This window comes from Triplophysa dalaica, unplaced genomic scaffold (genome assembly GCF_015846415.1).
Source record: "Triplophysa dalaica isolate WHDGS20190420 unplaced genomic scaffold, ASM1584641v1 Contig2, whole genome shotgun sequence".
NCBI lineage: Eukaryota > Metazoa > Chordata > Actinopteri > Cypriniformes > Nemacheilidae > Triplophysa > Triplophysa dalaica.
Window position 1 is genome coordinate 335,176 of NW_026622636.1, and position 22,346 is coordinate 357,521.

Genomic DNA, 22,346 nt, shown 5'->3' on the forward strand with positions numbered 1-22,346 from the left:
TTACGTGCAGGAAAAGTGTTGTACTTGTGGAACGAGGAACCACATAGAAGGTGGAGGATCTTTGTAATGACAACGTAAGACAATGGTAGGATAACAACTAGGTTTCATTAAACCTCGAGTTAAAGTAGCCTTTGCTGCTTTCACACTGACAACAGGCCAACGGTACACAATGAGCCAAAGGTCAATACAACCAAGGCAAAGCGGAAAATAAATATAAGAAATTGCCCATTTCTGAAACGTTAATGTGATTGCACACACACACGTACTATAAAGAGAAGATTTGGGGAGAGAGATTTTTCATGCTTAGCCTTATTTTGACAATTACCCAACAGTAATGGAGGATAACCCTTTTCAAGAAACTACAAGAAAAGGGCAAGGAAACGAACCACCTCTCATATCCACACTGGTTTATTGAAAATGCAAGTTACACAGCAAAAAAAAACTTGTGGAATCTTAAGTGACAACTTGATTGTCTCTGATCGTGAAATGTCCTGCATTACGTTGCTCTGGGTAAAAGCAATGCGCACACCATATGGGAGATTCTTGTCATTTGTGTCCAGGTGCCATAGCGAGGAGAGACAAGGGGCACTGAAGGCTTTTTGTGACTGAATATATGAACAGTATTCAACACGAAGAGCTTTTTCTGCAAAGGTGAGCCTCGACAGGTAGCATAGGGAGGGCTAAGTCGCACAAAGGAAGCTCCAAAAGCCTCTAATATGGAGAATAAGGCCGTCATTCCCTCTACCTCTCGAATGCCAAGCGAGCGCTCTATCATTTGAGCAAATTCCCGCGCATTATTGGAAAAAGACGAGCATTGCCTTGGCTCAATGAAACGGGGCACACGGGGAAAATGCTTTTCCAAAGCGCCTTGAAATCACAATCGCTGCACACCGCTCGGCTCGTTGGTCTAGGGGCATGATTTTCGCTTTGGGTGCGAGAGGTCCCGGGTTCAAATCCCGGACGAGCCCTGCTATAATCGCTCATCGTATTGTGAGGACACTCAAGGTGGCACTATGGCAATCCAGATCATGAAAGCAGGAGACCCATGGCCTGTTAGCTCAGTTGGCTAGAGCGTGGTGCCAAGGTCGCGGGTTCGATCCCCGTACTGGCCAAAGGCTTTTCTCTGGCATTCTGTTCCATAATTCAGGGCTTCAGCGCCAGGGGTCGTCCGCGGACTACGATTCGCAAGTCAAGAAACCTGCAAACGTGGCCGAAATAGCTCAGTTGGGAGAGCGTTACACTGAAGATCTAAAGGTCCCTGGTTCGATCCCGGGTTTCGGCATGCGTCCCTCTGTCCAATGCTTTGCTCTAGTTATAGTGGAGCTCTTGCATTCACAAGACCGTGCGCTCTTTTCTTCGGAATCTTGCATGTCGAAAACAGCTTCACATTGGGTTTCATGGTGTAATGGTTAGCACTCTGGACTCTGAATCCAGCGATCCGAGTTCAAATCTCGGTGAGACCTCTCATTGAAAGTCTCCACCTTTTCGAGGGGCTCATGCCAGGGATTGTTACCGCCCCGATCTTTGACCTTTGTACTAAAACGTTTAAGCTGTCAGGCAAACACAAGTGAATTTCATCTGTTTACGTGCAGGAAAAGTGTTGTACTTGTGGAACGAGGAACCACATAGAAGGTGGAGGATCTTTGTAATGACAACGTAAGACAATGGTAGGATAACAACTAGGTTTCATTAAACCTCGAGTTAAAGTAGCATTTGCTGCTTTCACACTGACAACAGGCCAACGGTACACAATGAGCCAAAGGTCAATACAACCAAGGCAAAGCGGAAAATAAATATAACAAATTGCCCATTTCTGAAACGTTAATGTGATTGCACACACACACGTACTATAAAGAGAAGATTTGGGGAGAGAGATTTTTCATGCTTAGCCTTATTTTGACAATTACCCAATAGTAATGGAGGATAACCCTTTTCAAGAAACTACAAGAAAAGGGCAAGGAAACGAACCACCTCACATATCCACACTGGTTTATTGAAAATGCAAGTTACACAGCAAAAAAAAACTTGTGGAATCTTAAGTGACAACTTGATTGTCTCTGATCGTGAAATGTCCTGCATTACGTTGCTCTGGGTAAAAGCAATGCGCACACCATATGGGAGATTCTTGTCATTTGTGTCCAGGTGCCATAGCGAGGAGAGACAAGGGGCACTGAAGGCTTTTTGTGACTGAATATATGAACAGTATTCAACACGAAGACCTTTTTCTGCAAAGGTGAGCCTCGACAGGTAGCATAGGGAGGGCTAAGTCGCACGAAGGAAGCTCCAAAAGCCTCTAATATGGAGAATAAGGCCGTCATTCCCTCTACCTCTCGAATGCCAAGCGAGCGCTCTATCATTTGAGCAAATTCCCGCGCATTATCGGAAAAAGACGCGCATTGCCTTGGCTCAATGAAACGGGGCACACGGGGAAAATGCTTTTCCAAAGCGCCTTGAAATCACAATCGCTGCACACCGCTCGGCTCGTTGGTCTAGGGGCATGATTCTCGCTTTGGGTGCGAGAGGTCCCGGGTTTAAATCCCGGACGAGCCCTGCTATAATCGTTCATCGTATTGTGAGGACACTCAAGGTGGCACTATGGCAATCCAGATCATGAAAGCAGGAGACCCATGGCCTGTTAGCTCAGTTGGCTAGAGCGTGGTGCCAAGGTCGCGGGTTCGATCCCCGTACTGGCCAAAGGCTTTTCTCTGGCATTCTGTTCCATAATTCAGGGCTTCAGCGCCAGGGGTCGTCCGCGGACTACGATTCGCAAGTCAAGAAACCTGCAAACGAGGCCGAAATAGCTCAGTTGGGAGAGCGTTAGACTGAAGATCTCAAGGTCCCTGGTTCGATCCCGGGTTTCGGCATGCGTCCCTCTGTCCAATGCTTTGCTCTAGTTATAGTGGAGCTCTTGCATTCACAAGACCATGCGCTCTTTTCTTCGGAATCTGGCATGTCGAAAACAGCTTCACATTGGGTTTCATGGTGTAATGGTTAGCACTCTGGACTCTGAATCCAGCGATCCGAATTTAAATCTCGGTGAGACCTCTCATTGAAAGTCTCCACCTTTTCGAGGGGCTCATGCCAGGGATTATTACCGCCCCGATCTTTGACCTTTGTACTAAAACGTTTAAGCTGTCAGGCAAACACAAGTGAATTTCATCTGTTTACGTGCAGGAAAAGTGTTGTACTTGTGGAACGAGGAACCACATAGAAGGTGGAGGATCTTTGTAATGACAACGTAAGACAAAGGTAGGATAACAACTATCCTAGAGCGTGGTGCTAATAACGCCAAGGTCGCGGGTTCGATACCCGTACTGGCCAAAGGCTTTTCTCTGGCATTCTGTTCCATAATTCAGGGCTTCAGCGCCAGGGGTCGTCCGCGGACTACGATTCGCAAGTCAAGAAATCTACATTGTTGTATACCTAATTGCATCGACAACCCATCGAGCACTCCTGTACCGGTCAATTTGTGTTATATCAACAACACGTGCAATCTGTTGCAGAGTCGCTCTTAAAGGAAAACGTGGTAGTCTATAAAGGCTTGATCTTCATCTCTCTCTCAAGCAGCCGTAGTCGGCAGGGTTTGAACCTGCGCGGGGAGACCCCAATGGATTTCATGCCTACGGCAAAGTGACTGAGTGACTAGATCTGCAGGGAGAAGATTGACAGCTTTCGCTGAGGTCTCACGGTATTCCTTGAGCATGTGCTCGATGAAATCCCTGCTCAAAGCCAATGTGTAGACTCCAACGCACGAGCAAACTGTTTATTTAATTTTTATCAACAGAGGGAGGGCCCAGAAGAGCTCACGAGGTAAAGGTGACTAACAATGTGGAAACACATCGCCGGAACAGGGACTTGAACCCTGGACCCTCAGATTAAAAGTCTGATGCTCTACCTACTGAGCTATCCGGGCTCAATGCGATTTCAATCAGACGGTCAAGTCTTGGTTCTGTAGGCTGGTTCTGTAGGCTTAGGGTTAAGTGCACCTTTCTGATGCAAGGGTGTTCAGTCCTATCTCTGGAGGCGATGCCATCTGTAGATTGCAGTTCATCCAGTACACCTGGACCGGGTAACGGGGCTCTAGGAGTTGGCAGGTAAGTGAAAATCAGACGTGCTTTAAAAACTGACCTGACAGCTCATCTTAGGTCTTTTATCTGGCCGTGCTTTCCTTAAAGGTCCCTGCCAAGAAAACATTTGTAAAATCACATAAAGGCCTATAAAGTATGTACACATTGTGTTTCCTTGAATGTGTCCTACATTGTTATATACCTATTTGCATTGACAACCCATCGAGCACACCTGTACCAGTCAATTTGGCTCAGATGGTCTGCAGGTGCATGAAAGTGAGACGCGATTTAAAAGCTGACCTCATAGCTCAGCCCGGGGAAAAAATTGACCGTATTACACCTCAGCTGGCAGCGGTGGGATTTGAACCCACGCTTCCGAAAAGACTGGAGCCTCAATCGAGTGCCTTAGACCGCTCGGCCACGCTACCCAAAATGGCACGTTTTGCCTCCGGTTTCGACCATTGTGTCTTACAGTAGGCCCGCTATGACTTTTCGACAGTCAAGAGCATGATGACTTGCAGTTCATCAAGTACACCTGAACCGGGTAACGTGGCTCTGGAGAATTGCCCTGACAGCTCATCTTTGGTCTTTTATCAGAAGATCCAGAAGAGCTCACACGGTAAAGGTGACTTACAAAGGGGAAACTCATCGCCCGAACAGGGACTTCAACCCTGGTCCCTCAGAAAATCCCAATCAATTTGTACCGGTCAATTTGTGTTATATCAGGAACATCTGTAGCAGAGTCGCTCGTAATGAAACACGTGGGAGTCTACAAAGGCTTGATTGTCTTCTCTCTCTCACTAAAGCAGCCGTAGTCAGCAGGGTTTGAAAGTGCGCGGGGAGACCCCAATGGATTTCAAGTCCATCGCCTTAACCACTCGGCCACAATTACAACAGGTTCCAGGCCATCTGGGTTTCGGTCGTGCTGCAAAGAGGACGATGTCAAAACGGGAAAGGCAGGACTTCGATAAGACATGATCCCCTGCCGTGACCCGGATTCGAACCGGGGTTGCTGCAGCAACAACGCAGAGTACTAACCACTATACGATCATGGCAAGCCAACAGCCCTCCGGCAAAGTTGCGCTAGCAGGACTTCGTTACTACATCTGCAGGGAGAAGATTGGTAGCTTTAGCTGAGGTCTCACGGAATTCCTGACGCATGTGCTCGATGAAATCTCTGCTCAAAGCCCATGTGTCGACTCCAACGCACGAGCAAACTGTTTATTATATTTTTATCAACAGAGGGCGGGGCCAAAAGAGCTTACATGGTAAAGTTGACTTATAAAAGGGAAACTCATCGCCCGAACAAGGACTTGACCCTGGACCCTCATATTAAAAGGCTGTTGCTCTACCGACTGAGCTATCCAGGCTCTTGAGTTCCAGCGACATGTTCTAGGTGTAGGCCCTCGGGTGAGGGGTGTTGAGTAGTGCAGGTTCATCATGCACACCTGAACCAGCTAATGTGGCTCTGGAGGTAAGAGGAAAACTACAGTCACCCACTGTCAGCGCCTAAATCCAGCGCCTTAGACCGCTAGTGTTGCAGTTTCCACCATTGTGTTTTACAGTAGGCCCGCTGCGACATTTCCCAGACAGTTAAGAGCTTACAGGGTTCTGTCGGCTTAGGGTTTAGTGCACCTTCAGATAGTCAGATGTGCTTTAAAAACTGCCCTGACAGCTCATCTTTGTTTTTTTTATTTGGCCTTGCTTTCCTTAGAGGTCCCTGCCAAGAAAACATTTGTAAAATCACATAAACATTAGTAGTGTTATCATATACTGTGTGTCAAATTGTTTGATTGATTTATGTACACATATCAAATTTTCTGTCCACTGGTCACTCAAACTGGACTTTTATGGTATGACAGTCCTGAAGACAGATATATTTTATGATTGTTTTGGGGGTATCATTTGACCCCTTCCCTTCCCTCAGCATGTCTAACTTCCTAAACCCCCATTCAGTACTTCCTTATCAAAAAGGTTTGTTTTCATCCTGTTTTGCTTTTACTACAGGATATTTGTGAATGATGTTTGTAAGATATTGAGATAGTATTAGTGTAATATGTGTGTTTTTCCTCTAAGAATGTTGTTTCCTTTGCTTTGTGGTTTTTATCATGCAAATGAATGAAATGAGGCTTGTTGTTTCAAATCTTCTGAAAGTGTGTGTGTCTCCCTACTTTCCCCCAAGCAATTAATTTGCCAGTCAATAAAAGTTTTTTTTTTTTTATGATCTGTCAGTCTTGTTTGACAGTTTATATCTTATAGCTGTGTAATTGTACCCCCTGTAGTTGTCTTCATCCTGCTGACCTGACACCCTGATGGTCAGGCAACGATTTATCTCTCATTAAAAGTGTGCGTAATACCGGGTATATGGTATCGCATGTTCGCTGATGGACGCGTGGTGACCCAGGATGATTCTTTGTATATATTATGTGGATTTGATTCTACGTTGGCAGCTATCGACAGTGAATGTGTTCAAATGGTGTATGCTGCGTGATCGCTACAACTCTGTGAGAGTTTAATTGTTTACACCGGAAGTGGATCTGGAGGCCGACGAGTTCTGACACCACCCACATGTGTTACAAACCATTAAAAAGCTACTGTAAAAAAGTTTATTATAGCCCTTCTAACCCCGGATTTTTAGGTGGTAAAAACAGGGAGTATTCAATGACACAGGGGTCTGTCTATCTGATTAACAAATTGAACAGTGATTATCCTCGGAGGATGCATACACTTTACATAAATCGGCTCCTCTAAATTACAAGCGAAACAGAGTAATTGTCTATATTTCTTCCGGCTTTGCTACTGATCGGACGCATTTACTAGCGCTCCGTGCTTTGCGCTTCTGCTTTTATGCTTTATCTTTTTTAAACACCAGCAGTTCAGTACAGTGCTCAGACAAAACAATTAGGCACTGAAACCAAAGACTGGGAAATACTTCAAAACTTTCGCTAAGCAACCAGGATTTCTTACTGCGTACAATTGAAACTCTTCAGAATAATTCCATTGCCCACACTCAAACTGGTGTGAAAATGCCATCTGTTGGATCAAAAACCACCTGTTGCTCAAACTGCCACAAACTTCTACAAAAGATTGCAGTTCTCGAAAACAAAGCTACTAAACACACAGCTGTTACTCGTCGTGGACCCCCTCAGCATGAAGCCGGTGAGTTCTGTGAACCCAGCACTTCTCATCAGATTATAGTTAGCTCAGACAAACCTGTACAGATGCAAACAAAGGTAGCTGAGGACACAAACCGTTGGCAGAAAAAGGGCGCAAGACCTAAAGCTAGTAATATCAGACTGTCGAGAGTTTCACAAATTGCCGCATTAGCTTCATCTACCCCAAATATGACTAAGACTCGAGTAGACAATGTTGGTACTCTGCCACCCCCTGTACATCTTGAAAATAGATTTGAGGCACTAATGAATATGGGTGAAGAATCCCCAAACGTCGTAAGGCAAAAATCAAAAGTGGACACTGCAGTTAGCAGAAGCTCTTTGTCAAACAGGCACCGGCACTCTGCTCAACAAGCACCCGAGCCAAATACTCTCATAGTGGGGGACTCAATTATCAGAAACCTTCATAGCAGGGCACGTACATACGTACATACTATTTCCCTAAAGCAATGATTGCTGATGTAAGCAAGGAACTCTCAAACATCCTGAAACAACATAAGTCTGTAAATCGGATTGTCATACATGTGGGGAAAAATGATACTCGAAAAGAGCAGTCAGAGCTCCTAAAAAGGGATTTTAATGAACTCTTTGAATTGCTTGGAAAGCTAAAGGACAGGCATTCATCAGTGGACCTCTCCCAGCTCGGGGAATGAATATGTTCTCTCGGCTACTCAGTCTGAACATATGGCTGCAAAAAACCTGCAACATGAGAGGACTAAACTTCATTGACAACTTTAATCTCTTTTAGAGTCAAAGACAACTTTTTAGAACAGATGGCCTCCACCCAAACAAACTTGGTTCAAGAGTGCTAAAGTACAATATCCTCTTCTTCCTCTTTCACCCATCAGTAGAGTTTACCACTCCACTCCTAAATGGCACAAATACACCTGGCCATAGTGACCCACCTCAGCAGTTGGATGGACATTGGGATAACACCACTCAAGCTGTACCCTGCCCAGTGACATCACATCAGTTGAACGTTTCTGTGGATATCAACCAGGAGAGCCAAAACAACATACTTCAGTCTTCAGAAACACCAGACTCGCAGCCCCTCTCACTACACACTCTCACCCTCTCTACTACATCATCTCTTTTGAGCTTCTCATAGAAAATGGAGGAACTCGTTTTTTCCTGGAACAAAACTATCCCACTCTATTATCGCAAGTCCTCACGTTTCAACTAAAAAGCGACGGGCCCCACAACCACCAAAGCCTCTGGGTCAACCTGGCCAACCTGTTCCATTCAATTCAATTCAATTCAAGTTTATTTATATAGCGCTTTTCACAATGTGTATTGTTTCAAAGCAGCTTAACAGGTACAAACAGGAAAAACAGAAAAGTTAAAACACAGCACATGGTATTTATACAACGAGTAAGATCATTCTAATAAATGATATCTAATTTCTAAATAAATAAATCAATGAATGCAGTCTCCCGGTGAGCAGGCCAACACTGCCCTGCTGTGGCGAGGAACCCAAACTCCAATGATTGATTAATGGAGAAAAAAAACTTGGGAGAAACCAGGCTCAACCGGGAGGGCCAGATTCCCTATGACGTGTCATAGCTGCACTCAGACTGCTGAAATGTGGTTAAGGTTTAGCATTTAACACCAAATATTGTAACTTCAGCATTAATAAGACAAATAGTCCGTCTTTGCTCTTGGTTGGGGATGTAGTGGTATGAGCTGGGATGGTCCGATGCTCATATTTCTCTTGGCAGATGGTGGAATTGCCTTAGATGGAGCTGGGATGGTCAGTCAGTCTGCAGCTGTATCTGGCGTAATCTCAAATTGGGGATGGGCATCTGTCGGTCGTCTGGACATGGTGGAACTTCTTCCTACCTCGGGATGGGCATCCCGAGGCAGAGGCGGAAAGAGAATAAAGAGAATAATTAGCGTAGCTGCTATTCATTAACTATGCATTAAGTGAAAGATGGCTGAAAAGATGTGTCTCTAATCTAGATTTATTGTATCAGGAAGGCTATTCCAGAGTTTAGGTGCTACGTATGAGAAAGCTCGTCCCCCTTTGGTGGATTTTGTTATTCTAGGTGTTGTCAAAAGTCCTAAATTTTGAGATCTTAGAGAGCGTGATGTGTTGTAACGTGATAAAAGCTCGGTTAAGTAAGTATGTGCTAAACCGTTCAGGGCTTTGTAAGTAATTAAAAGAATTTTAAAATCAATACGATACTTAATGGGTAGCCAGTGAAGCGATGATAAAACTGGGGTTATGTGATCGTATTTTCTTGACCTAGTAAGAACTCTGGCAGCTGCATTCTGAACTAACAGTAGTTTGTTTATCGATGATACAGGACAACCACTAAGTAGAGCATTACAATAGTCAAGCCGTGAGGTCACAAATGCATGAATAAGCTTTTCTGCGTCTGCAACACATAAACTATTTCGTAATTTGGCAACATTTCTAAGGTGAAAGAAGGCTGTTTTTGTGATATTTGAGATGTGATTTTTAAATGACAGGTTGCCGTCTAATATAACACCTAGGTCTTTAACTGTATTTGTTGGAGTAACAGTGCAGCTTTCAATTTGCAGGCTGTAATCGGAGATATTCTGTTTACTTGATTTTGGTGCTATAAGTAATATTTCTGTTTTGCTAGAGTTTAAAAGGAGGAAATTACTAGTCATCCAATGTTTTATGTCCTCGATGCACTCTGCCAGTTTGGATAGCTTAAAGGAATCATCTGGTCTTGATGAGATATATAGCTGAGTATCATCTGCATAACAGTGGAAGCTAATTCCATGTTTTCTAATAATGTTGCCGAGGGGCAGCATGTATATGGTAAAAGCAAGGGTCCTAAAACCGATCCCTGAGGTAATCCATAATTTACTTGCGTAAGATTTGACGATTTCCCATTTAAATGGACGTATTGGTATCTGTCTGTTAAGTAAGATCTGAACCATTGCAGTGCCTGTCCCTGAATACCGATAAAATTGTGTAAACAATCTAGTAGTATTTTATGGTCTACAGTATGGAAAGCAGCACTAAGGTCAAGCAGGACTAATAGTGGGATGTTACCTTTATCTGAAGCAATAAGGAGGTCATTTGTAATTCTAACGAACAAGTACCGGTTTGATTTGAAATCGGTCTATAGCTTCCAAGTTCATTTGGGTCTAAGTTTGTTTTTTTGATAAGAGGCTTAATTACAGCCAGTTTAAAGGGCCCTGGGACATGTCCTAGATTAATTGACGAGTTGATTATGTTACAAATGGGCTCAATTACAGCAGGTAGTAACTCTTTTAATAAAGTAGTCGGAATGGGGTCTAATAAGCATGTCGTCGGTTTGGATGTAGTAATAATTTTAATAAAATCTTCCTGATTTATAGGAGAAAAACACTCTAGCTTTTCTTTTTGGGTGACGGCTGAAACTAATTCTTCCGACACACTTGGAGGTTTGGTTTTAGCTATGTTGTCTTGTATTATTTCGATTTTCTCGGTAAAAAACTTCATGAATTCATTGCTACCAAGGTGCGGCGGAATACCCAGGCAGGTGGAGTCTGTTTGTTTGTTAGTTTAGCAATTGTACTAACTAAAAACCTTGGATTGTTTTTGTTATTTTCTATGAGGTTACGGAAATGCTCAGCTTTTGCTGCTTTTAGAGCCTTTTTGTAACAGCTTGCACTCTCTTTCCATGCAATTTTAAAAACCTCTAATTGGGTTTGTTTCCATTTTCGCTCCAGTTTACGCGTTTCTCTTTTTAGGGCGCGAGTGGTGTTATTATACCATGGTACTATGATCTTTTCATTAATCCTTTTTGACTTCATAGGTGCGACCGCTTCTAATGCATAAGAGAAAATAGTGCCCATGTTGCTGGTCATGTCATCGAGTGATTCTATATTAGTTGGAAAGGTTATTAGAGGAGTCAGATCTGGCAAGTTCATTACGAAACTATCTTTAGTAGTTGAGGTGATTGTTCTACCCTGTCGATATGGAGATATACAACTGATTTCTGCAGTGCGCAGTGTACATGTTATAAGATGGTGATCGGAAACATCGTCGCTTTGAGGTATAACATCGATATTGATTAGATCGGCTCTGTGAGATATAATCAAGTCTAGGGTATGATTAAGACAATGAGTAGGTCCATTGATGTATTGTGTTACACCACAAGAGTCTAGTAGTTCTTTAAACGCCACAGCTAATGGATCGTTAGCACTATCTACGTGGATATTAAAATCTCCAACAATCAGTACTTTATCGACGTTAACCTATAGATCCGATAAGAAGTCTGCAAACTCTATCAGAAAATTAGTGTAAGGCCCAGGGGGTCTATACACAGTAACCAATGTAAGAGAGACCAATGATTTTTTACTTTTGTTTGGAACTGTTATGTTCAACGCAAGCATTTCAAATGATTTAAATGTATGCATTGTTCTCCGAGTAACGGTAAGAAAGTCTCTAAAGATTGTTGCGACACCACCACCTCGACCAACCGGACGTGGTTCATGAATATAACCGTAGCTTGGTGGAGTAGACTCATTAAGACCGAAGTAATCATTTGGCTTAAGCCAGGTTTCAGTAAGTCATAGTATATCAAAACTGTTGTCTGTGATCATTTCATTTACAATAACTGCCTTTGGATTTAGTGATCTAATATTAAGTAGCCCAAACTTTAGGCGTTGGTTTTGCTCATTAAGTATATTGTCTTTTGGTTTAATCATGATAAGATTTTTTCTCATACTTTTAAATAAATGATTATTTGGTTTTATTATTCGGGGGACAGACACAGTCTCTATGTATTTGAAAGCAGTAACATTCTTAACTGTAACATTCTTAACAGTTGGGTGAGAAGAACACAGACTATAGTTAAAATTTGTACTTACTAGTCAAATGGTGAGTAGCGTCTTTGAGATGTAGTCAGACAGAATTTCCGCTCCAATGCTGCTGGGGTTCAGCCCGTCGGGGCGGAAGAGCCTTGGTCGCTCCCAGAACAGATAAAAATTATTTACAAAGAGCAGCTTCTGTTCAATACACCATGACATTAAACAATTATTAAGCGTAAATAGTCTACTGAACTTTTCGTTCCCTCGTCGGTAAGTAGGAAGCGGCCCTGATACGATGATCCTCGCCGTGGGCGATGCGTTGCGAACAGTATCGACCAGACTCCTGAAATCCCTCTTCAGGATCTCCGACTGCCGCATTCTCACATCATTGACCCCCGCGTACAGAACTACGGCTCCCACACTTGCATCCTCCTTCAGAATCGCAGTTACCTGCGCAGAGACATCGAGAACACGGGCGCCAGGAAAACAGTGAGTGCGCACCTTACCTTCATTGAAGGAGGCGCGTACGTCCCGGACGATTGAGTCTCCGATGACCACAGCGTTGGATTTCGTCTCGCAGAGGGCAGCATAGTGATTTCTCGTAGAAATCTCGAAGACCGGTGGCGGCGGTGGGGGAGAGTTCATCGCTCCGGTCCTGGATTTCGCCTCTCGCCGTGTGTGTGCAGGTGCAGGAGTGAAATTCATTTCGGCTCGTCGTGTTCTTGAAGCCTGGGATCTGTGCATAGAAACACACGGAGTAGAAGTGATAGGAGTATTACAATCACGTCAAGCACTTACCGCAGCTTTGCGAGCTTCAGCCCGGGATGTTTCCAGCGCGATTTTTCGTTCTCGCAGACGTGTTTGCCTCTCGAGTAGGTCGTGGATCTGCTTCTCCAATACTTCCAGTTCTGACTGAAGTGCGAAGAAAGATTCATCATCTGCACTCAAAGGTAACGTTAAACAAATATCTGAATCATAAGCCATTAGTGGTGTCATAATGAGAACAGTGAGTTAAGCAGTAGAGGCAATATTCAGAGATTAAAGGCTGGGAATGCTAACAGCCGTAGTGCTAATGGCGAACGGTCATACAAAACAAATTTATCTGTGCGTTATATGACTATATTTGGTATGGGATACACTTAAGGATAGGTTTAACCCTCTGTGAGTTATCAATTTAGAACATAGATATTAAGAAATAACAGGAATAAACGATATATTTAGAAAAAGTTTGACAGAGCTCTGTCTCAAACCACGCTCTCTCCACGCGGTGTTTTCTAAACCCCCACAGTCTAAAGGTTTAATATCTCAGTTTTATATATTGTTAGAGTTAAATTCTAAGGAATCATCGAAAGATAAATTGAGTCGTTGGAATGAGGACTTAAAATCAAACATCCCTTTAATTAAGTTGGAGGAAATATGTATGAAAGCACAATTGCAAACATTCAATAGAAGTTTTAAACTGATACAATATAACTGGTTAATGAGAACGTACATTACGCCAGTGAGGCTGAACAAAATAAACCCGAATATTCCAGACACATGCATTAAATGTTCAAGTGACAAAGGTACTCTTCTACATTGTTTGTGGAGCTGCCCTAAGGTGAAAGAATTTTGGAGGGAGGTGGCGGCATTAATTTACCAAGTGGTCTCAATAAATCTTCCAATGGAACCAGAGATTTTTATTTTGGGAAGTATCCCAGACCATATTGTACTTTGTAGTAATATCCGTAAATTGATTGACATAGGCATACTTCAGGCTAAGCGTTTAATTGCTCTGTACTGGAAAAGATTAGAAATGCCTTCTATCATACAGTGGATCAATAATATGTCCTTCTGTTTAGCTATGGAAAAGATAACATATTCCTTAAAAGAGAAACTTTTTTATTTTGAGAATATTTGGAAACCCTTTGTATCCTTTATTTTGAACTTAGATCTAAGTAACATCTTAAATGTGGTTTAAGGCGATTAGACATCATAACATTTAAAGTAACAGTACCCTGCTTACCTGTCTATGTCTCCTTTACATTTTTATACATGACTTATTTTATTATGACTATTATGCATGATACTTGGATTCCACACACTCTTCCTCAGATAGCAACTGTTAAACATGTACCTAGCAATCTTGTCTATTATGAAAGAAAGTCAGGACATCATTTTTTGGGAACAACACCAGAGTGAAAATGTACATTAATTTATAAACCCTTAAATGATTGAAGTTGTATAGCCTGTCTTTGTTATGCAGACTACCTAAATCCTCCATCTACGACTGTCAGCATTACTCATGAAGTACCACAGCCAGTTGTTACCTACCAGTACATTCTTATTTCCGAAAGAAGACGAGTAAAATGCCCATCGTGCTCAACTGTGCATGTTCCTGATCACGAGGGAACGGGAGTCGTTGAGGGATACTACTGGCTGTGTGGCCATCAATTATATTTATCATTACCAAAGAACTGGACAGGACTGTTTGCTTTAGTCCAGCTACATGGAAGAGCTATTATCTTGCCTCATCGATCAATGGACAGTCAACGGCGTGTGAGAAGAGGATTATTCAACTTCCTACAGGACAGTTGATTCTGATAATTCAATATGGAACTGGATTGACAACAAATTTCCTAATTTGCATAAAATATTGATGTTGATAATCTGCATTTTGGCTCCAATTCTGATATTACTGTGTTTTTGGCCTTGCATAATGCAGGCAGTTAAGATGATTACTAGATCTGCTCCTCACCATCAGATGGTGGTGTACTCGGTCAGTGACGATCAACTATTTGCAATCTAATGTAGAAGCCATTTTTATAAAGTAATTGGTTACAAACAGGAGTTGTCGGTGTTACGAGACAACCTAGTCAGGTCAGATGGATTTTTATATTTTATAGATTATACGCATACACATAAAATAATGAGTATTATCATTGATATTGATTCATTTTGTTCACGCTGATATATTCACTTTGAAGTAGATATTCCTCTTATGTTAGTCTTAATCAGATGTGGGACTCTTATGGAGCCCCAAAGGGGGGAATATATTGAGTATAATTTTGATCATATTATGTATAATATGGGGCTCTTATATTCACCCCGGTTATGAAGAAGTATTCATAGGAATGTTTGTAACATAGTTGTGTAAGTAGAATACTCTGAAATCACACTAACCCAGAGGAGTATATACAAATAATGATAGAATCAACATACTTATGCAATGATTGTTTTCATAAAAATATTATAATGATTTTCATCAAGTATAGCACAACATATTTCAGCAATACAAAATCCAGCAATATTTTATAGAGCAAGTTATTTAAAAAAAAACTGAGTAAAGGTTAAAATTCCACCATAAGATACAAAACTTGTTGCCTAGAAATAATGTTGGCAGACAAGAACAATTGGATAACAAAAAATAAGAGATAGCAGGAATTTTAGGTTGGTTTCGAAAGGAAACACCTCTGAGAAGTTTCACTATAACTAGATGTTGGAAAACACCCGATTTTCAGATGTTTTCAGAATGATGAAATCAGAATGATTTCAGCATGTTGGCTAGCCGTGATCGTATAGTGGTTAGTACTCTGCGTTGTGGTCGCAGCAACCCCGGTTCGAATCCGGGTCACGGCAGGGCACCACGTCTTATTGAAGTCCTGCCTTTCCCTTTTTGACATCGTCCTCTTTGCAGCACGACCTAAACCCAGAGGCCCTGGAACCTGTTGTAGTCGTGGCCGAGTGGTTAAGGCGATGGACTTGAAATCCATTGGGGTCTCCCCGCGCAGGTTCAAACCCTGCCGACTACGGCTGCTTGAGAGAGAGAAGAAGATCAAGCCTTTATAGACTACCACGTTTTTCTTTAAGAGCGACTCTGCAACAGATCAACGTGTTGTTGATATAACACAAATTGACAGGTACAGGAGTGCTCGATGGGTCGTCGATGCAACTAGGTATATAACAATGTAGTAAAACAATGTGTACATTCTTTATAGCCTTTATGTGATTTTACAAATGTTTAAGAGCGACTCTGCAACAGATGGCACGAGTTGTTGATATAACACAAATTGACTGGTACAGGAGTGCTCGATGGGTTGTCGATGCAACTAGGTATACAACAACGAGTAAACATCAACAGATGGCATCGTCTCCAGATATAGGACTGAACACCCCTGCATCAGAAAGGTGCACTGAACCCTAGGCCGACAGAACCCTGTAAGCTCTTGATTGTCTGCGAAATGTCACAGCGGCTACGGCTGCTTGAGAGAGAGAAGAAGATCAAGCCTTTATAGACTACCACGTTTTTCTTTAAGAGCGACTCTGCAACAGAACAACGTGTTGTTGATATAACACAAATTGACAGGTACAGGAGTGCTCGATGGGTCGTCGATGCAACTAGGTATATAACAATGTAGTAAAACAATGTGTACATACTTTATAGCCTTTATGTGATTTTACAAATGTTTAAGAGCGACTCTGCAACAGATGGCACGAGTTGTTGATATAACACAAATTGACTGGTACAGGAGTGCTCGATGGGTTGTCGATGCAACTAGGTATACAACAACGAGTAAACATCAACAGATGGCATCGTCTCCAGATATAGGACTGAACACCCCTGGATCAGAAAGGTGCACTGAACCCTAGGCCGACAGAACCCTGTAAGCTCTTGATTGTCTGCGAAATGTCACAGCGGGCCTACTGTAAAACGCCATGGAGGAAACCGGCGGCACAAGGTGCCTTTTTGAGGTAGCGTGGCCGAGCGGTCTAAGGCGCTGGATTAAGGCTCCGCTTGGATCGTTGTGAGTCTAGTTTTCGTCTTACCTCCAGAGCCACATTAGCTGGTTAGGGTGTGTTTGAAGAGGGATGAACCTGCACTCACCTGTTGTACTCAACAAGCCCCAACGCGAGAGCCTACACTTAGAACACGTCGTTACAACTCAAGAGCCCGGATAGCTCAGTCGGTAGAGCATCAGACTTTTAATCTGAGGGTCCAGGGTTCAAGTCCCTGTTCGGGCGATGTGTTTCCACTCTGTTAGTCAGCTTTACCTTGTGAGCTCTTATGGGCCCTCCCTCTGTTGATAAAAATTAAATAAACAGTTTGCTCGTGCGTTGTAGGTCTGCAGATTGGCCTTGAGCAGGGATTTCATCGAGCACATGCGTAAGGAATTCCGTGAGACCTCAGCAAAAGCTGCCAATCTTCTCACTGCAGATCTAGTCACTCAGTCCTGGTAGCGCAACTTTGCCGGAGGCATGTTGGCTAGCCGTGATCGTATAGTGGTTAGTACTCTGCGTTGTGGTCGCAGCAACCCCGGTTCGAATCCGGGTCACGGCAGGGCACCACGTCTTATTGAAGTCCTGCCTTTCCCTTTTTGACATTGGGGTCTCCCCGCGCAGGTTCAAACCCTGCCGACTACAGCTGCTTGAGAGAGAGAAGAAGATCAAGCCTTTATAGACTACCACGTTTTTCTTTAAGAGCGACTCTGCAACAGATCAACGTGTTGTTGATATAACACAAATTGACAGGTACAGGAGTGCTCGATGGGTCGTCGATGCAACTAGGTATATAACAATGTAGTAAAACACTGTGTACATACTTTATAGCCTTTATGTGATTTTACAAATGTTTAAGAGCGACTCTGCAGCAGATGGCACGAGTTGTTGATATAACACAAATTGACTGGTACAGGAGTGCTCGATGGGTTGTCGATGCAACTAGGTATACAACAACGAGTAAACATTTAATGTAAAACAATGTGTACATACTTTATAGCCTTTAATGTGATTTTATAAATGTTTTCTTTGCATGGACCTTTAAGGAAAGCACAGCCAGATAAAAGACCAAAGATGAGCTGTCAGGGCAGTGTTTAAAACACGTCTGACTTTCAGCTCCCAGAGCCCGTTACCCGGTTCAAGGGTACTTGATGAACTGCAATCAACAGATGGCATCGTCTCCAGATATAGGACTGAACACCCCTGCATCAGAAAGGTGCACTGAACCCTAGGCCGACAGAACCCTGTAAGCTCTTGATTGTCTGCGAAATGTCACAGCGGGCCTACTGTAAAACGCCATGGAGGAAACCGGCGGCACAAGGTGCCTTTTTGAGGTAGCGTGGCCGAGCGGTCTAAGGCGCTGGATTAAGGCTCCAGTCTCTTTGGAGGCGTGGGGCTCAAATCCCACCGCTGCCAGTGGGTCTTTGCTCCGCTTGGATCGTTGTGAGTCTAGTTTTCGTCTTACCTCCAGAGCCACATTAGCTGGTTAGGGTGTGTTTGATGAGGGATGAACCTGCACTCACCTGTTGTACTCAACAAGCCCCAACCCGAGAGCCTACACTTAGAACACGTCGTTACAACTCAAGAGCCCGGATAGCTCCGTCGGTAGAGCATCAGACTTTTAATCTGAGGGTCCAGGGTTCAAGTCCCTGTTCGGGCGATGTGTTTCCACTCTGTTAGTCAGCTTTACCTTGTGAGCTCTTATGGGCCCTCCCTCTGTTGATAAAAATTAAATAAACAGTTTGCTCGTGCGTTGTTGGTCTGCAGATTGGCCTTGAGCAGGGTAAGGAATTCCGTGAGACCTCAGCAAAAGCTGCCAATCTTCTCACTGCAGATCTAGTCACTCAGTCCTGGTAGCGCAACTTTGCCGGAGGCATGTTGGCTAGCCGTGATCGTATAGTGGTTAGTACTCTGCGTTGTGGTTGCAGCAACCCTGGTTCGAATCCGGGTCACGGCAGGGCACCACGTCTTATTGAAGTCCTGCCTTTCCCTTTTTGACATCGTCCTCTTTGCAGCACGACCTAAACCCAGAGGCCCTGGAACCTGTTGTAGTCGTGGCCGAGTGGTTAAGGCGATGGACTTGAAATCCATTGGGGTCTCCCCGTGCAGGTTCAAACCCTGCCGACTACGGCTGCTTGAGAGAGAGAAGAAGATCAAGCCTTTATAGACTACCACGTTTTTCTTTAAGAGCGACTCTGCAACAGATCAACGTGTTGTTGATATAACACAAATTGACAGGTCCGGAGTGCTCGATGGGTCGTCGATGCAACTAGGTATATAACAATGTAGTAAAACAATGTGTACATACTTTATAGCCTTTATGTGATTTTACAAATGTTTAAGAGCGACTCTGCAACAGATGGCACGAGTTGTTGATATAACACAAATTGACTGGTACAGGAGTGCTCGATGGGTTGTCGATGCAACTAGGTATACAACAACGAGTAAACATCAACAGATGGCATCGTCTCCAGATATAGGACTGAACACCCCTGCATCAGAAAGGTGCACTGAACCCTAGGCCGACAGAACCCTGTAAGCTCTTGATTGTCTGCGAAATGTCACAGCGGGCCTACTGTAAAACGCCATGGAGGAAACCGGCGGCACAAGGTGCCTTTTTGAGGTAGCGTGGCCGAGCGGTCTAAGGCGCTGGATTAAGGCTCCGCTTGGATCGTTGTGAGTCTAGTTTTCGTCTTACCTCCAGAGCCATATTAGCTGGTTAGGGTGTGTTTGATGAGGGATGAACCTGCACTCACCTGTTGTACTCAACAAGCCCCAACCCGAGAGCCTACACTTAGAACAAGTCGTTACAACTCAAGAGCCCGGATAGCTCAGTCGGTAGAGCATCAGACTTTTAATCTGAGGGTCCAGGGTTCAAGTCCCTGTTCGGGCGATGTGTTTCCACTCTGTTAGTCAGCTTTACCTTGTGAGCTCTTATGGGCCCTCCCTCTGTTGATAAAAATTAAATAAACAGTTTGCTCGTGCGTTGTAGGTCTGCAGATTGGCCTTGAGCAGGGATTTCATCGAGCACATGCGTAAGGAATTCCGTGAGACCTCAGCAAAAGCTGCCAATCTTCTCACTGCAGATCTAGTCACTCAGTCCTGGTAGCGCAACTTTGCCGGAGGCATGTTGGCTAGCCGTGATCGTATAGTGGTTAGTACTCTGCGTTGTGGTCGCAGCAACCCCGGTTCGAATCCGGGTCACGGCAGGGCACCACGTCTTATTGAAGTCCTGCCTTTCCCTTTTTGACATTGGGGTCTCCCCGCGCAGGTTCAAACCCTGCCGACTACAGCTGCTTGAGAGAGAGAAGAAGATCAAGCCTTTATAGACTACCACGTTTTTCTTTAAGAGCGACTCTGCAACAGATCAACGTGTTGTTGATATAACACAAATTGACAGGTACAGGAGTGCTCGATGGGTCGTCGATGCAACTAGGTATATAACAATGTAGTAAAACACTGTGTACATACTTTATAGCCTTTATGTGATTTTACAAATGTTTAAGAGCGACTCTGCAGCAGATGGCACGAGTTGTTGATATAACACAAATTGACTGGTACAGGAGTGCTCGATGGGTTGTCGATGCAACTAGGTATACAACAACGAGTAAACATTTAATGTAAAACAATGTGTACATACTTTATAGCCTTTAATGTGATTTTATAAATGTTTTCTTTGCATGGACCTTTAAGGAAAGCACAGCCAGATAAAAGACCAAAGATGAGCTGTCAGGGCAGTGTTTAAAACACGTCTGACTTTCAGCTCCCAGAGCCCGTTACCCGGTTCAAGGGTACTTGATGAACTGCAATCAACAGATGGCATCGTCTCCAGATATAGGACTGAACACCCCTGCATCAGAAAGGTGCACTGAACCCTAGGCCGACAGAACCCTGTAAGCTCTTGATTGTCTGCGAAATGTCACAGCGGGCCTACTGTAAAACGCCATGGAGGAAACCGGCGGCACAAGGTGCCTTTTTGAGGTAGCGTGGCCGAGCGGTCTAAGGCGCTGGATTAAGGCTCCAGTCTCTTTGGAGGCGTGGGGCTCAAATCCCACCGCTGCCAGTGGGTCTTTGCTCCGCTTGGATCGTTGTGAGTCTAGTTTTCGTCTTACCTCCAGAGCCACATTAGCTGGTTAGGGTGTGTTTGATGAGGGATGAACCTGCACTCACCTGTTGTACTCAACAAGCCCCAACCCGAGAGCCTACACTTAGAACACGTCGTTACAACTCAAGAGCCCGGATAGCTCCGTCGGTAGAGCATCAGACTTTTAATCTGAGGGTCCAGGGTTCAAGTCCCTGTTCGGGCGATGTGTTTCCACTCTGTTAGTCAGCTTTACCTTGTGAGCTCTTATGGGCCCTCCCTCTGTTGATAAAAATTAAATAAACAGTTTGCTCGTGCGTTGTAGGTCTGCAGATTGGCCTTGAGCAGGGTAAGGAATTCCGTGAGACCTCAGCAAAAGCTGCCAATCTTCTCACTGCAGATCTAGTCACTCAGTCCTGGTAGCGCAACTTTGCCGGAGGCATGTTGGCTAGCCGTGATCGTATAGTGGTTAGTACTCTGCGTTGTGGTCGCAGCAACCCCGGTTCGAATCCGGGTCACGGCAGGGCACCACGTCTTATTGAAGTCCTGCCTTTCCCTTTTTGACATTGGGGTCTCCCCGCGCAGGTTCAAACCCTGCCGACTACAGCTGCTTGAGAGAGAGAAGAAGATCAAGCCTTTATAGACTACCACGTTTTTCTTTAAGAGCGACTCTGCAACAGATCAACGTGTTGTTGATATAACACAAATTGACAGGTACAGGAGTGCTCGATGGGTCGTCGATGCAACTAGGTATATAACAATGTAGTAAAACACTGTGTACATACTTTATAGCCTTTATGTGATTTTACAAATGTTTAAGAGCGACTCTGCAGCAGATGGCACGAGTTGTTGATATAACACAAATTGACTGGTACAGGAGTGCTCGATGGGTTGTCGATGCAACTAGGTATACAACAACGAGTAAACATTTAATGTAAAACAATGTGTACATACTTTATAGCCTTTAATGTGATTTTATAAATGTTTTCTTTGCATGGACCTTTAAGGAAAGCACAGCCAGATAAAAGACCAAAGATGAGCTGTCAGGGCAGTGTTTAAAACACGTCTGACTTTCAGCTCCCAGAGCCCGTTACCCGGTTCAAGGGTACTTGATGAACTGCAATCAACAGATGGCATCGTCTCCAGATATAGGACTGAACACCCCTGCATCAGAAAGGTGCACTGAACCCTAGGCCGACAGAACCCTGTAAGCTCTTGATTGTCTGCGAAATGTCACAGCGGGCCTACTGTAAAACGCCATGGAGGAAACCGGCGGCACAAGGTGCCTTTTTGAGGTAGCGTGGCCGAGCGGTCTAAGGCGCTGGATTAAGGCTCCAGTCTCTTTGGAGGCGTGGGGCTCAAATCCCACCGCTGCCAGTGGGTCTTTGCTCCGCTTGGATCGTTGTGAGTCTAGTTTTCGTCTTACCTCCAGAGCCACATTAGCTGGTTAGGGTGTGTTTGATGAGGGATGAACCTGCACTCACCTGTTGTACTCAA

The 22,346-nt window shown here is 44.0% G+C and overlaps 23 non-coding genes across 23 annotated transcripts; 20 read left to right on the forward strand and 3 right to left on the reverse strand.

Moving 5' to 3' along the window:
- The first annotated feature begins 896 nt into the window (after positions 1-896).
- trnap-ugg (transfer RNA proline (anticodon UGG)) lies at positions 897-968 on the forward strand. The gene has a single exon. It is a non-coding gene; the product is annotated as a tRNA-Pro (tRNA).
- Positions 969-1,209: 241 nt separating this feature from the next.
- trnaf-gaa (transfer RNA phenylalanine (anticodon GAA)) lies at positions 1,210-1,282 on the forward strand. The gene has a single exon. It is a non-coding gene; the product is annotated as a tRNA-Phe (tRNA).
- A 109-nt stretch (positions 1,283-1,391) lies between these two features.
- trnaq-cug (transfer RNA glutamine (anticodon CUG)) lies at positions 1,392-1,463 on the forward strand. The gene has a single exon. It is a non-coding gene; the product is annotated as a tRNA-Gln (tRNA).
- Positions 1,464-2,478: 1,015 nt separating this feature from the next.
- trnap-ugg (transfer RNA proline (anticodon UGG)) lies at positions 2,479-2,550 on the forward strand. The gene has a single exon. It is a non-coding gene; the product is annotated as a tRNA-Pro (tRNA).
- A 241-nt stretch (positions 2,551-2,791) lies between these two features.
- trnaf-gaa (transfer RNA phenylalanine (anticodon GAA)) lies at positions 2,792-2,864 on the forward strand. Its single transcript has one exon. It is a non-coding gene; the product is annotated as a tRNA-Phe (tRNA).
- Positions 2,865-2,973: 109 nt separating this feature from the next.
- On the forward strand, positions 2,974-3,045 carry trnaq-cug (transfer RNA glutamine (anticodon CUG)). The gene has a single exon. It is a non-coding gene; the product is annotated as a tRNA-Gln (tRNA).
- A 795-nt stretch (positions 3,046-3,840) lies between these two features.
- Positions 3,841-3,913, reverse strand: trnak-uuu (transfer RNA lysine (anticodon UUU)). Its single transcript has one exon. It is a non-coding gene; the product is annotated as a tRNA-Lys (tRNA).
- A 500-nt stretch (positions 3,914-4,413) lies between these two features.
- trnal-gag (transfer RNA leucine (anticodon GAG)) lies at positions 4,414-4,495 on the reverse strand. Its single transcript has one exon. It is a non-coding gene; the product is annotated as a tRNA-Leu (tRNA).
- Positions 4,496-4,877: 382 nt separating this feature from the next.
- Positions 4,878-4,959, reverse strand: trnas-uga (transfer RNA serine (anticodon UGA)). The gene has a single exon. It is a non-coding gene; the product is annotated as a tRNA-Ser (tRNA).
- A 10,600-nt stretch (positions 4,960-15,559) lies between these two features.
- Positions 15,560-15,631, forward strand: trnah-gug (transfer RNA histidin (anticodon GUG)). Its single transcript has one exon. It is a non-coding gene; the product is annotated as a tRNA-His (tRNA).
- Positions 15,632-15,722: 91 nt separating this feature from the next.
- Positions 15,723-15,804, forward strand: trnas-uga (transfer RNA serine (anticodon UGA)). The gene has a single exon. It is a non-coding gene; the product is annotated as a tRNA-Ser (tRNA).
- Positions 15,805-16,941: 1,137 nt separating this feature from the next.
- trnak-uuu (transfer RNA lysine (anticodon UUU)) lies at positions 16,942-17,014 on the forward strand. Its single transcript has one exon. It is a non-coding gene; the product is annotated as a tRNA-Lys (tRNA).
- Positions 17,015-17,258: 244 nt separating this feature from the next.
- trnah-gug (transfer RNA histidin (anticodon GUG)) lies at positions 17,259-17,330 on the forward strand. The gene has a single exon. It is a non-coding gene; the product is annotated as a tRNA-His (tRNA).
- A 771-nt stretch (positions 17,331-18,101) lies between these two features.
- trnal-aag (transfer RNA leucine (anticodon AAG)) lies at positions 18,102-18,184 on the forward strand. The gene has a single exon. It is a non-coding gene; the product is annotated as a tRNA-Leu (tRNA).
- A 171-nt stretch (positions 18,185-18,355) lies between these two features.
- trnak-uuu (transfer RNA lysine (anticodon UUU)) lies at positions 18,356-18,428 on the forward strand. Its single transcript has one exon. It is a non-coding gene; the product is annotated as a tRNA-Lys (tRNA).
- A 225-nt stretch (positions 18,429-18,653) lies between these two features.
- Positions 18,654-18,725, forward strand: trnah-gug (transfer RNA histidin (anticodon GUG)). The gene has a single exon. It is a non-coding gene; the product is annotated as a tRNA-His (tRNA).
- A 91-nt stretch (positions 18,726-18,816) lies between these two features.
- Positions 18,817-18,898, forward strand: trnas-uga (transfer RNA serine (anticodon UGA)). The gene has a single exon. It is a non-coding gene; the product is annotated as a tRNA-Ser (tRNA).
- A 690-nt stretch (positions 18,899-19,588) lies between these two features.
- Positions 19,589-19,661, forward strand: trnak-uuu (transfer RNA lysine (anticodon UUU)). The gene has a single exon. It is a non-coding gene; the product is annotated as a tRNA-Lys (tRNA).
- Positions 19,662-19,905: 244 nt separating this feature from the next.
- On the forward strand, positions 19,906-19,977 carry trnah-gug (transfer RNA histidin (anticodon GUG)). The gene has a single exon. It is a non-coding gene; the product is annotated as a tRNA-His (tRNA).
- Positions 19,978-20,748: 771 nt separating this feature from the next.
- trnal-aag (transfer RNA leucine (anticodon AAG)) lies at positions 20,749-20,831 on the forward strand. The gene has a single exon. It is a non-coding gene; the product is annotated as a tRNA-Leu (tRNA).
- Positions 20,832-21,002: 171 nt separating this feature from the next.
- On the forward strand, positions 21,003-21,075 carry trnak-uuu (transfer RNA lysine (anticodon UUU)). Its single transcript has one exon. It is a non-coding gene; the product is annotated as a tRNA-Lys (tRNA).
- Positions 21,076-21,300: 225 nt separating this feature from the next.
- On the forward strand, positions 21,301-21,372 carry trnah-gug (transfer RNA histidin (anticodon GUG)). Its single transcript has one exon. It is a non-coding gene; the product is annotated as a tRNA-His (tRNA).
- A 771-nt stretch (positions 21,373-22,143) lies between these two features.
- trnal-aag (transfer RNA leucine (anticodon AAG)) lies at positions 22,144-22,226 on the forward strand. Its single transcript has one exon. It is a non-coding gene; the product is annotated as a tRNA-Leu (tRNA).
- The last annotated feature ends 120 nt before the right edge of the window (positions 22,227-22,346 follow it).